Source organism: Leptidea sinapis, chromosome 37 (genome assembly GCF_905404315.1).
Source record: "Leptidea sinapis chromosome 37, ilLepSina1.1, whole genome shotgun sequence".
Taxonomy (NCBI): domain Eukaryota; kingdom Metazoa; phylum Arthropoda; class Insecta; order Lepidoptera; family Pieridae; genus Leptidea; species Leptidea sinapis.
In genome coordinates this window covers 4,740,038-4,752,484 of record NC_066301.1, presented here as the reverse complement: position 1 = coordinate 4,752,484, position 12,447 = coordinate 4,740,038, and the positions used below count along the sequence as shown (strand labels likewise).

Here is a 12,447-nt window from a genome sequence, read left to right as displayed (position 1 = left end):
CATACTGTTTTTATTTTATACTAGTAGTCTGTTTGTTGAAATATATATTACTTATAGATTCTCTTCACACATTATTTATAAAACGCAACTTCAGGATATCGCATTATATATAAAAATGCATCAGATTTTGAGGTTATAATTCAGCAGTCAATCAAATAACAGTGGATTTAAAATTAGCGGTGGGCGATTATGAGATATACTAATGAAATCATTCGATTATAAAAATTTGTGGTTACTGATTAAGTAGGTAAATGTGTCTGGGAGTCGACGCAGATCAAAGCAAGCAAACACGATGGTTGGTCGTAAGTAGGTACACAACTACATAATTAAATAAGTACAAATTGTCTTTATTATTAAAAATACCATAAAATACTTTAATACTAATAATTTCTATTATTTTCTAAAAATCCCAAATCCAGTTTCTGTCTTTAATTAAGTCCAACAGCTGTCAGCGACTTTGGACTTCGAGTATCTCTATCCACATAACAGAAAAAAGTAGAAGTGGTATCGTCTCTTATTACTATGGAAACCGATGTCGCCAAACACACATTTATTTATTATATATGCAATACACACACTTAATTCCTGCTTTATGATAGGCCTAAATTCACAATCACGAAAAGATATATATAGCAGAAGTAGCATTAGCTACTTTTGCTCTCATGTCCTTAGGTTGATTTTGATATCCAATAGGAACCTTTTCCATGCAACTGCATGGTTGCGATACGTCTCAGCATTATGGAATGAAATCTAAGTATATATACATATATAATATAACCCCCTTATTCATAACGGTCCGCTAACTTTAAACAGCCGCTTAGGAGTGTTTTTTCTCATTCTGACATAGGTCAATAGAAGACAGAGTGAGAATTAGCAATGCTTTAAGTTAGCAGACTATTATGAATAAGGGGGTTAGTGTATATATTTAACGTTATTGAGGTTTTGTATTAGAACGTAAATCTATAAAACTTTAAAATCTTTGTTAACTTCCATATTCTTCGTGCCGTGCGTGTTGTATCTTAACTAAGCTCGCAATTTAATATCTTATTGTAACAAATACTTACAAAAAATCACATGAGTCAATATTGATATAACTACCTAATATCCTTACCTTGTATTAATATAATAGTAGTAGTAACTGTGCAAACACTTATTCGATTGCATATTATTTTTTTGACATATTGTAGGTAATTATTGGAAATAAAACGCGTGTATCAGTTTCAAAATAAATTTATTTAAAAAAATAAATAAATCACTAGGACAATGTTGCACAGAACCAAAATATATGCGAAGAAGTGGGGCTCCGGCCAACTGTTGCAACTTTGTCAACAACTATTGGCAAAAATTTGGCTTTAAGCCTTACATGTGTGACACAACCAAACGTTTATTTTATTAATTATACACATAAATATATCTAATATTGCAAGAACACAATCACATTTTTTTCGAAATTTGACATCAGATATCGAATAAGTCATGATCACTGTTAAGGTAAGCAATATTAAAACAACATAATTGAAGTACGCATCAAAATTACACCAACAACACAACAGAATAGAACCTCAAATCGCCCAGCCAACGTGGACCCATTAATTTGAAAATATTTCAACAGTAAATCTAACTACTTCGTATTGATCAGTGGGTAAATTACATCTAAATACTTGGTATACTAGTCGATCTATAACTACTTAAAGGTACATAGTTCAGACATGTATTGCACTTACATCTATGATGGATAATATTAAACTATGAGGCGAGCGTTGATGATTAAAATTAAAAAAAAAAGTCTGTACTCTCTTCTCTTAAGGTCTCATACTAAATAAAACAGCGAAAAGTTATGGGACGAACAAGGCGTTCACATCATTATAAGTGACTTGGAACTCAGGATTCTTGATTGAACCCTAAATTTGAAGCGGTATAGCAATTATGTTTATATAAACGGCTATATAGTAGTCATGTGCGCCGAAGCCTAAATCTTCGGCGGCCGCGGCGACGTGTAGTTAAAAATTGACCGACGGCGGCGTAAACGGCATAAAAATGGCGGTCTAATAACTATATCAAAGCCCAACCATAATTTAGAATGTTTATAAATTAAACAACGAAACAACGTTAAATAACGTGTTTGAAATCATAAAACACTTAAAAGCTCAAATAACAAAAATAAATTTTTAATTTTACTTAGCTCCCGAACAATTCTTTTTAATTCTTCAAGCTTTATCATTATTTTGTTTAGCAATTTCTAAACAAACCGTACAAAAAACTTGATCTAGTGCTACTATTCGATTTCTCCTATCCAACTCGATCACTAATGAGCACAATTTCTTCCAAGAAACTACTTTTTGATGTAAGACGCTAGTAGTAATAAACTTGATTTTGGGTTTCATTAAGTTTATTATATTCCGACGACATTTTGACAAACTAAAATCCAACTATTACTGGTAAATTATAATGAAATATACACTTCCCGCGGGGTGATAAAAGGGGGAAACGGGCAGAAGGCACTTTGCTAGCAACCGTGCGGCCGAATATCGTTCATCGTTCGCGTGGTTTACGCCGATTTTTCTAGTCGGTCAACGACGTCGAGTATTGATCGTCGGCGGCAGTTATCGGCGCGGCGCACACCTCTACTATATAGGTAAATGTAAAATAATAAAGCATAAAAGTGGAAAGCAAATGATAAAATGACGCTCGCTTCAAACGACGTTAGATTAATGCAAATATATGATATGTTAAGTGAAACAACTAATTATTATTAAGTGAATAATATACACTACGCGTTTATTCTGATAAATTATAAATGCAAAATTATTGAAGATTGTTGAAGACTAGACACATTGCTGTAAGTAAATGTTTTCTAAAATCCTTACAATTTTTATATTTAATTCTACCCACACTTTGTCCGTTACGAACTTTTTATTAGTAAGAGAACGAACCAGCTATTCAGCGTGCTCAATAGTGGGTGGCGAGCCGAAGTTCTTTTAATCTTGGTGTGGATGTAGAATGATATTGAAACCACTTTTGTCATAGTGACCAACGCCACTTGCGTTGGTCACTATTACAGAAGGTGTTAAGTATCAATAGCCCAGTAATTTAACTAGCTAAGGCGGCCATCAAAACTTAAGACAATAATAATTGCACATTGCTTAATAAGTATTACGTTTTTGACATATCTGCTTTTATAATAACTTAAAATTCAGGTTAAGATCTATAAAGCTTACTAAGAATTTGCTCATATTTTACTTACGTAAAAAGTAGATGAGTGAGCTTAGCTTAATCTTTGATTTCGTTTTTATAGTCACTTAACAGCTGAAATTATACTAAGCTTAAGCTAAGACAGCCGAATGCAAAAGTCAAGTTCGCGTTTCATCACACTCAGCTAAGTTCTACGTAAGTAAAGTCTTAGCAAAGTCTAAGTAAGTTCTATAGATCTAGGCCTGAGAGCCGTCGCTCAAGAAGTCGTGATCTTGTGCGAGCTCTGTTAATATACTATATTAATTATATACTACAAGGGCAAATCTAATCCATTTTGGAGCAAATCTATGAAAATTCAGTCTGTAAAATGTTCTTTTAATGCAGCATTCTAGACGCTACAGATACAATCAATAACGTTCTCTTATGATACCTTAATGTTGACAGAGCACTGACAACTCAATGAACGACTTCTATCCCTCTAACATTAGAGGGATAGAAGTCGTTCGTACGTGTATCTACGTAACGACAGCACACACGATATTTGGTTGAACGAATCACATTACTAAAGCCGCATCACTTTCAGCTGGGCTTACACTTGCAGTACTGCGATAAATGTGCGCCATTAAAGAAATGTCGATCTACCCACATTTACATTTGACACTGGCCGGATAGCGTTTTGAATTAATTTGAACATTAATCGTAGTACTGCAACTAATTCTGACCTCATTAAACGAAGCGACTAAAAATTTTGACTAAAACTTTAAACACTCTAATTTTAATACTCGTCATTCGCACTTAGCACCTTACATTTCATTAAAAAAAAAAACGTAAATCACTGTCAAAAACCAGTGATCCACATGAGACGAACGAAGACTAAAGAAGGTTAACGAACAACGTTGACCGAAGGCGAGTGAAAGAGAAGACCTTTCGCTGGAATTAGTTGGGTCGTTGTTCTTTGTATGTGGACTAGATTTTACAAGAACATTAATATTGACGACCGCTAACGATTAACCGTTGTTTCCTTCGTACTCTCATTAACATTATATGCATCAACACCTTAAGGGAAAATTCAATTCATGTTTACAAATAAACAAATTAACTTGTAACGTTCATCCAAACACTTTCTTAATTAATCAGAAATGACAAAAATTTGTAACAATTGTTTTTTAAATAATTTAAAAACATGTTACAAATTAACAATATAATGAGTTGTAGTGGAACTATTTAGTGATGTGTAGAAACGAGCACATGATATGACTAGACATGTTTAGAATCATCGTAAAATATGCCATGGAACAGAACCAAAGTGGCCTAACTATATTTTTTAGAATATAAAATTTATAATACATGATATATAACAGTAACAACTAATCATTTATTAGTACAAAGGTTGTCTAAGTAATTTTGTGAATTTAAAAAACTTATATTTTTAGTTAGGTCACTATAGTTCTCATGGCCTCATTTTTATAAATAGTTTTCAATTCTCATTTCAATGGTGTATAAAATAACAGCATCATACAAAACACAAATATAATAAAGTTTCCATATATCTGATTCATCCATCCATATAGACATTCTCAGTAAACGAGATCATTATAATATTTTTTTATGTTACTAAGTACCTAGGTACCACACTTCAAACCCAAAGTAAATGGGCTTAATATATTAAATAAGTCAATACTAGTTTATGTTGAGATGAACTCTTTATAAATCAAAAGTGTCCGTTAAGTCAGGGTGGCGCCACAGTAGCAAGTTGTAAAATTTAAAATAAATTAATGTTAATTTTTTTATATATCCTTTTTGACAAATACAATCCGTGGTTGAAGTATTGGTCGCCTTCACCACGTAAACAATTGCTTAATTAATTTCATACTCTATGGATACTTTAGATTCATTCTCGAGATATTTGTAACTGCTATATATTATATCAACTGCTTATAGGACACTATCAAAATAAGAGATTGTTCTCTTTACCTCTACTCCCATACTCTAAGTTCTATGAGATACACTACATGCCATGTTTGTTACATTTCTTAAATAATCCCCGCGCGATGAGATAGGGACAGGCCGCCATTTTAATGATGTCAGACGTCGTGTTAACTTCACGCAGTCGTTATATTCGGTTCCGTGGCAGCCCCAGCGTGCGGGGATTACATCGTTTCCGGACCTTGTAAAATCGAATTCTGGTGTGATTTATATTAGTCGTAATTGTGTTACATATAAAGACTATTTTTGTATATATTTTTCCCCATAATTATCTATTTTTAAACCGCTATTTTTCTAATTTTATCTATTTTTTAATTGGTTTGGTACCGGAAACTTGCTCAAAATACAAGAAATATAAACAGAGGGCAGGTTATTATAAGTTACAGATTGGCACAATACGTATATTCTCAATAAAAAATATTTCTAAACTAACTAGGTAGGTATATGTGATTGTAATTGACAATAATATTTTGTCATATTGAGCCTCCATTTTTGTGTACTAACTACACTAAATTGAATTTAATCGAGAAAGATCTGTTTCATATATTCAACATGGCAGTAACAAAGGACAATTTACAAGAACAGGCGTAATTATATATTTACGTTATTACTTTTCAGTCTAGGCTCCATCCACATCTTACATAATTTATAAGTCTAGATAAAGCCTCGAGAAGTGTAGAACGTAACAAGAAAACGTAAACGCTACGTCACTATTGTGTAATTAGGTATACTAATACCAATAACCATTTATAATAAAACAATGGGAATTTTTTGGTATTCGCCAACTAATACTTGACAGCGTGCATCTATCGCTTTTGTAAATCATATGGAACAGATCTTTATATCGCACCATATTGTAACATTAGCGCGGCGGTGACGCGGCCGCGATCTTCTGCCTCAGACGCGCGAACTTGCTGTGAACGAGCCGCAGCTGTGACCGCAGTCGAGACGAGAGCTCTCTCTGCAGGGCTTGAACTTCTATCAGCTCGCGGCGCAACTGTTGGTAGTCGGATCGTACCTACACATTACATCAATTCTATGTAAAAGATATCCAATTTTATCACTAAAGGCTTGTTTCCCGGTAAATTATATATAACTTTAGGTATTTCAACAATAGTTCAAAACGACAAAAATCTAACAATCATGTTTAAAAGAAATAAAATAGAGCTGCAGTGTGACATTTTAACTACAGAAGCCAAAGTTATACTTAGGTATGTAAAATTTTAAAAGTTGATGGCTATTTTGATGACATTGAAAAAAAAATATCTTTTGTCGTAATTCAAAAATTTCTTAATTAACAGTTTTCAATCAAGCAACACATTGTAGCCTTGATATATTACAGATTGTCCCGTAAGGAGTGGACCAGCACATTCATGGTAACAGAGATAGAACTACTAAGAACACAAAATTTTATTATACTATAACTAGTAGTTTAAGTTATTGGAACCAGTACTCCTAGGGGTACGCCCCAGCGCTTCGACCATTAAGCTAACCGTCCGAACGACAAATGAATTATAAATCTTGGTTTTTATTTCTTCAGCTCTTGAGTAGTTGTTGAATTTTTTTTGCACAAGCTATCTTACTTTTTCATTTTAAGTTCTACTTGCACATTTTCTCATAAAACTTTCATGTTTTTAGATTCTGCGTATTATTGTTGACTTGAGCGAGGATTACGTTTTAATTAGAAAGACAAAATGACACAAAACAAAATATCATTTTAAAAATGTTGGGTCAGTAATGTGAAATTTTCAGCAAAAGGATAAAAACTAACATTACTTAAAAACCACTACGACTTATGTCTGGGACTGGGACACTAAAATTTAGCCTTGATGTAATGTCACCTCTATCACTACAATTCTGTTGGCCCACTCGTCACAGGACAGCAATTATATAATCCACGTTTAAGTTTATGAAATTATGTATATGGCCCATTTGAAGTAACATATGAAATGAAAATGTAAACTAATGAACACCCAGCTGGATTGCAAATCTTATACTATGACTTATGTCTGCCTCTCACATATGTCAAAAAGTACATTTCTTACATAAATCTTTTTTAAAGATAAAACAAAGATTTGGGACCCAGCCTTAAAAGTAAATTTAAAAAATATTGAATGCATTAATATTTCGCTAAATCTGCCAACATTAAACAATCCTAGATGAAGCAGCAACACCATCTCCTGTTCAAAAAGGCTTTGTGGAAAGGCTTAAATTTCGTACCACATTCAAGCCAGCCTCATAACAATATCATTAAGCATACATTATAGCTTGCAGTTTTACAAATTAAAACAAGACTGGATAGCCATAAAAACCCATTAAATTATAAAAGTTGAATAAAATCCAATTTCTGATTTTTTTTTTTTTGTGTCTATGTTAAAACTGAACACTGTAAAACTATTGTTAATATTTAAACAAAAGCTACCTATATAGGTATATGAAATTTGTATACGTCAGATAAAAAGGGTGAGGCAGAGAGATTAAAACTTAGCTAAGTGAAACCTTAGCTCAATCTTTGATTTGGTATCGTATTGCAACCACTTTTGTGCAATTTTTTTTATATAATGCCAATAAACGCCAGTGTCCCACAGTTGGCGCTTTTGAAGTTTGAAGAAGGAGCCATAGTAGGAAGAATAGAATAGTAAGTTAAAACTTAACAAATGGTTGCCAAATTCTAGTGAACAAACCTCCTCCTCATTCCTTAAAATCAATCCCAACGACCTATAAGAAAAGACTTTCTCATCAAGACCTTTACAACGATATACTATGGGGATCTATATCTATTGTGGTTGCTGACATGAAAAATTTACAATGTCATCTATAAAGATGTATGGATAGTATATAAAACATAAGCTTTATATGTACACAATACATGGTGTAAATTAGACTGCTTCATTAACCCTTTAAAATTTCAAAATGTAAATTTGCAAGCTATAAGCATATAAACAACAGTAACACTAATAACCTGACCTTCCTTCAACACAATTATGTAAGTGGCTGCAAAAAACACATCAAATTCAAATATTTTTATTCAAAATCGGTTACAAAATCACTAATTAAAAATTTTACTAATTTAAAAAAACATTCAGAAATTTATGCTTCAGATCTGAGAAGAAAGGGGGCAAGAACCTCGGTGAACTTTTTTTTTAAATTTCGAAACAGACAAACAAATTTATAATTTTATAGCCTGATGGCAATCACACTGTCCGCAATCTGTGTTATCTTTAAGAAAATCATTTATGTTTTAGTAACTTTTACTGCATATAAGCATCTCATATCAAATCATTATTCTTTTAAGATACAAGCCCATAATATGATACTATTAGTAAAAAGTTAATAAAGAGACAAGCAAGACGTTCAGCTAATGGCAATTGATACACCCTGCCCATTACAATGCTGCTCAGGATTCTTGAATAACCCTAAAAATTTTGAGCGGCACTACAACTGCACTTGTCACCTTGAGACATAAGATGTTAAGTTAAAGAGTATGTTAATAATTTAAGCAATGTAGTTATAGCATATTTCTAGTTGTGGGTCGAATGTGGTTTTTAATGAATACATACATTTGGTAAAAACTAAAAAATCTCTTTGTTAGATGCACTTACATGGGAGTGACACATTGTGTCTTGTTTATGCAAATTAATATTTAAGTTTATTATTTATGTTATGTTTAAAACATGTTTAGACAACACCTTAATTAATAGGAACTTATTCAATTTCTGTTTTTTTTTTTTTATATTAAAATATCAAAAAACAGTTTTGATATTCTATGAATTTTAATTAACAAGAAATATATATTTTTTCTTTAGCAAATGTTCAGTTTTTCAACTGAATTTCAGCGGAATTATTTTTTCATATGAGGGGACAAATGGGAAAGTGGCTCACATGATAGGAAATGGTTAAGTTCTAAGTACATTTACTAAGTAATTAAAATGAGAAGTTTAGGTATGACTTATTACAATAAATTAAATTCACAGTTACTTCTCAAGCTTATCCATCAATACAATTACAAATTGAATTTATTGAAAATAGATTAATTTCAAACATTTTATATAAATATTATAATGTCTATGTAGCCAACTTGACTCACCTCTGAAACAGATTTGATTAAATTGATAAGACAGACATCTTGGTGGTTTATTGGTACCACCAGCTCCTTACCACTATCTAACTTCCAGTCCAACATTTCCAACTGTTCATTTGTTTGTTTTACCTGATAATAACATATTTCTTATTAAATGTACCAATACAATTTTATGACTAAGTAATAATATTATTTACATACAAAAATCATTACAAAATAAAAGTAACAAACAGAATATATTTATATAAATACATATCATTATAAAATTGTAGACCTAATATAAATTACATTTACATAGAAAAAATAATATTACTAGAACAAATCACAATGTCATTTTTTTATTGATAAATGTACATTGAAAGTCACAAAGTCAGTCAGTGTTTGACTAAATAATGTGATTTCACAATTCTTACTACCATTAAGTTTATTATTTAAGTCGGTCATACTATGAAGTGGATTATTTAATGTGACAACTGACATTGTTGTTACACAACACCCGATGGATGAATGTCTCAAGCTGTAGACAGTCGAAGGAGGCGATACCTGCACTATCGCCCAAACTGACACATAGACTTATCAGCCTCAACAGACATGACATCCGTATAATGGTGGGCACCCTAACGGGTCACAAACAAACACCTTTTCACAATCGGGGTAACGGACAGTCCTAAGTGCAGAGGCTGTCTGACCGAAGACGAAATGGTCGCTCACATAATCCTGGAATGCGCGGGGGTGGCCAACAAACATGCAAAAACCTTAACCAATATGAGGTCGCTCCAAGAAGTCTGCGAACACCCCAGGAATGTTCTGAACTTCTGGAAGGAGCTGGGCTGGTTGGAGGAACTGGCCATTACTGCACGCAAAATGGACCCATGCTAGTGGTTTAATTGCGGAAACAGGAGCCCCTATACCATACCATTGTTGTTACAGCATAGTATTGGAAATATCATTGGTTTACAAGTTGCCTGCTTGCATGTTGTGATTGACCTCTTTAAAACAAATCATTGTGGGATGGATCATGCACAATCCTGTTTAGGATAGCCTTATCAGCATTTTCCTGCCTGCAGTCAAGTCTTTGAAATGATCCTCATATTCAGGTATAGGCTATGGCTCATCTCAATCCCAGTTTTGTACATCATTGCTTTATGAATAACAATTTAATAGATTGACACAAAAATAATGTAATTTAAACAGGAGAAACAAACAGTGTGATAGCATATAACACATAGTTTTGAAAAGGGAGTTCATTACTACTATGATTTTATAATTTGCTTAAATAAATTAAGGCTTTGTTTGCTCTGGGAATTACTGATGGCATAAAATTTTACGCATAACCACTTCAATCTTAAAAACTCAATCATCAATATACATAGGTACTTAATTATTCAACAATTTTATTAATCTTACGCATTCTTTATAATATTACTAATAGCAGTAGGTGCTATTTAGAGCTGACTAAACGGAATTGAATTGAATAGAATCTGTAACGATAACTAAAGGTAAAGCATAAAACCTATCAATTTCTATATACTATACAGCGAAATCACAAAACAATATTCAATAATTATATACATTTTTTGACCTATATATCTTGCCGAGTATATATTTTTATCGACGTCGACCATACCGTGTCATCCAGTTCTTCCATTGTAATTTCTTTGTCGGACATTTTAAATCGGTTTAGGTTTCATTCATTTTCGACCAACACCGAAGTCCGAAATTACTGAATTATTATGAGTATAAAATTTTAAAGCAGTTAGCTGTTAGCCGAATCTCTGAGCAACACAGAACACTATTACTCTATTAAAATGAGCAACTCTGAATCAAAGAGAATTTAAAACACTAAATTCTCTGAATCTGTACTCTGACTAGTGACAAAGAGGATGTAAATCACAGACATAACACTTAGGTGCAGTTTGACACACTACGCCCTGAACATGTTCTGACTCACATTTTGTTGATAAGAGATGGTTTGTAAGATAGTTTGTTTTGCATGATCTTATAGCTTGTTTCAATAGCCTTCTTATACATTCTCTCATATCATCTTAATTATAAGCAATCTATTAATGCACGTAAAATTTTAGCATTTATTATGGTAACCTAGAACATTAATTTTTTCACTGAAACTATCTAACGCCATCTGTATGCAGATATAGAAACGGAGTTTGAAACTTTGACAGTTCTTGTAACTTTTAAAGAATATTTTATTTAGTGCAAATGGCGTCTGCTTGACTGCCTACAATGTGCTTTTCTAATTTAGAAATATTTTAACTCCCTTTTTTAATACTTACACCCTCACATATTAGATATTATACTTGTATTTCGATAGATACTACACACGCATTCATGTAGTACTGTAATACACACATATAGAAAAAGGTACACTATCCGGCGTCCAGATGGCGCTAACGAGTAAAAGTTCCGAGTTGCCTATCTACGTCAGTATATTAGGTACCTATTACTCTAATCAGCTATGATAGTAATAATAATAAGAGGCGGGACTGCCTAAGTAAAAATTGAAGTTGAGTTTAGTATGAAACATGCAGTGATTTGATGTAAGCAGCCTAGCGAAAAAAAAAAGCGATTCATTCGATTGTATAAAAAAAAAACGCAGTCATTGTTAGATTGACAGATGACGGATTTTACCTTGTAAAAAACAAGCGAAAAGCTGTTGCATAGATTTCGGCTATATCCGTTATTTACAAGATTATAGCCGGCATGTCTAGCAGCAACACGTTTTCTGTCCTCACCATCACTATCAGAGCTGACTCTTCTTCCGAACTGAGCTAATTCTTCCAAATCACTCTTTTTTTTTAATATGAGAGGGGGCAAACGGGCAAGAGGCTCACGGGATGGGGAGAGGTGAGGCAACCGCCCATGGACATCCGCAACAACAGGTGTGCCAAGAAATGCGTTGCTGGCCTTTAAGGTGGGAGTATGCTTTTTTCTTGAAGGTCCCTAAGTCGTATCTGTTCGGGAAGACCGCTGCCGGTAGTTGATTCCACAAAGTGGCTGTGCGAGGCAAGACATTTCGGACAAAACGCGCGGTTGTGGAATGCCAGATATCTACGTGATGCGGATTGTACTTTGCACGTAATGTCCGGTGATGGAATTCGGCCGCTGGAATCAACCCGAACAGCTCCTCTAAGCACTCCCCGTGATAAATGCGGTAGATGATGCAGAAAGAA

At 33.3% G+C, this 12,447-nt stretch overlaps 1 long non-coding RNA gene across 1 annotated transcript; it reads right to left on the bottom strand.

Moving 5' to 3' along the window:
- Positions 1-6,070: 6,070 nt before the first annotated feature.
- LOC126975805 (uncharacterized) lies at positions 6,071-10,898 on the bottom strand. The gene is made up of 4 exons (XR_007731802.1): positions 10,887-10,898; positions 9,266-9,388; positions 8,146-8,172; positions 6,071-6,196 (listed from the first exon to the last, which is right to left on the bottom strand). It is a non-coding gene; the product is annotated as an uncharacterized LOC126975805 (long non-coding RNA).
- Positions 10,899-12,447: the final 1,549 nt, after the last annotated feature.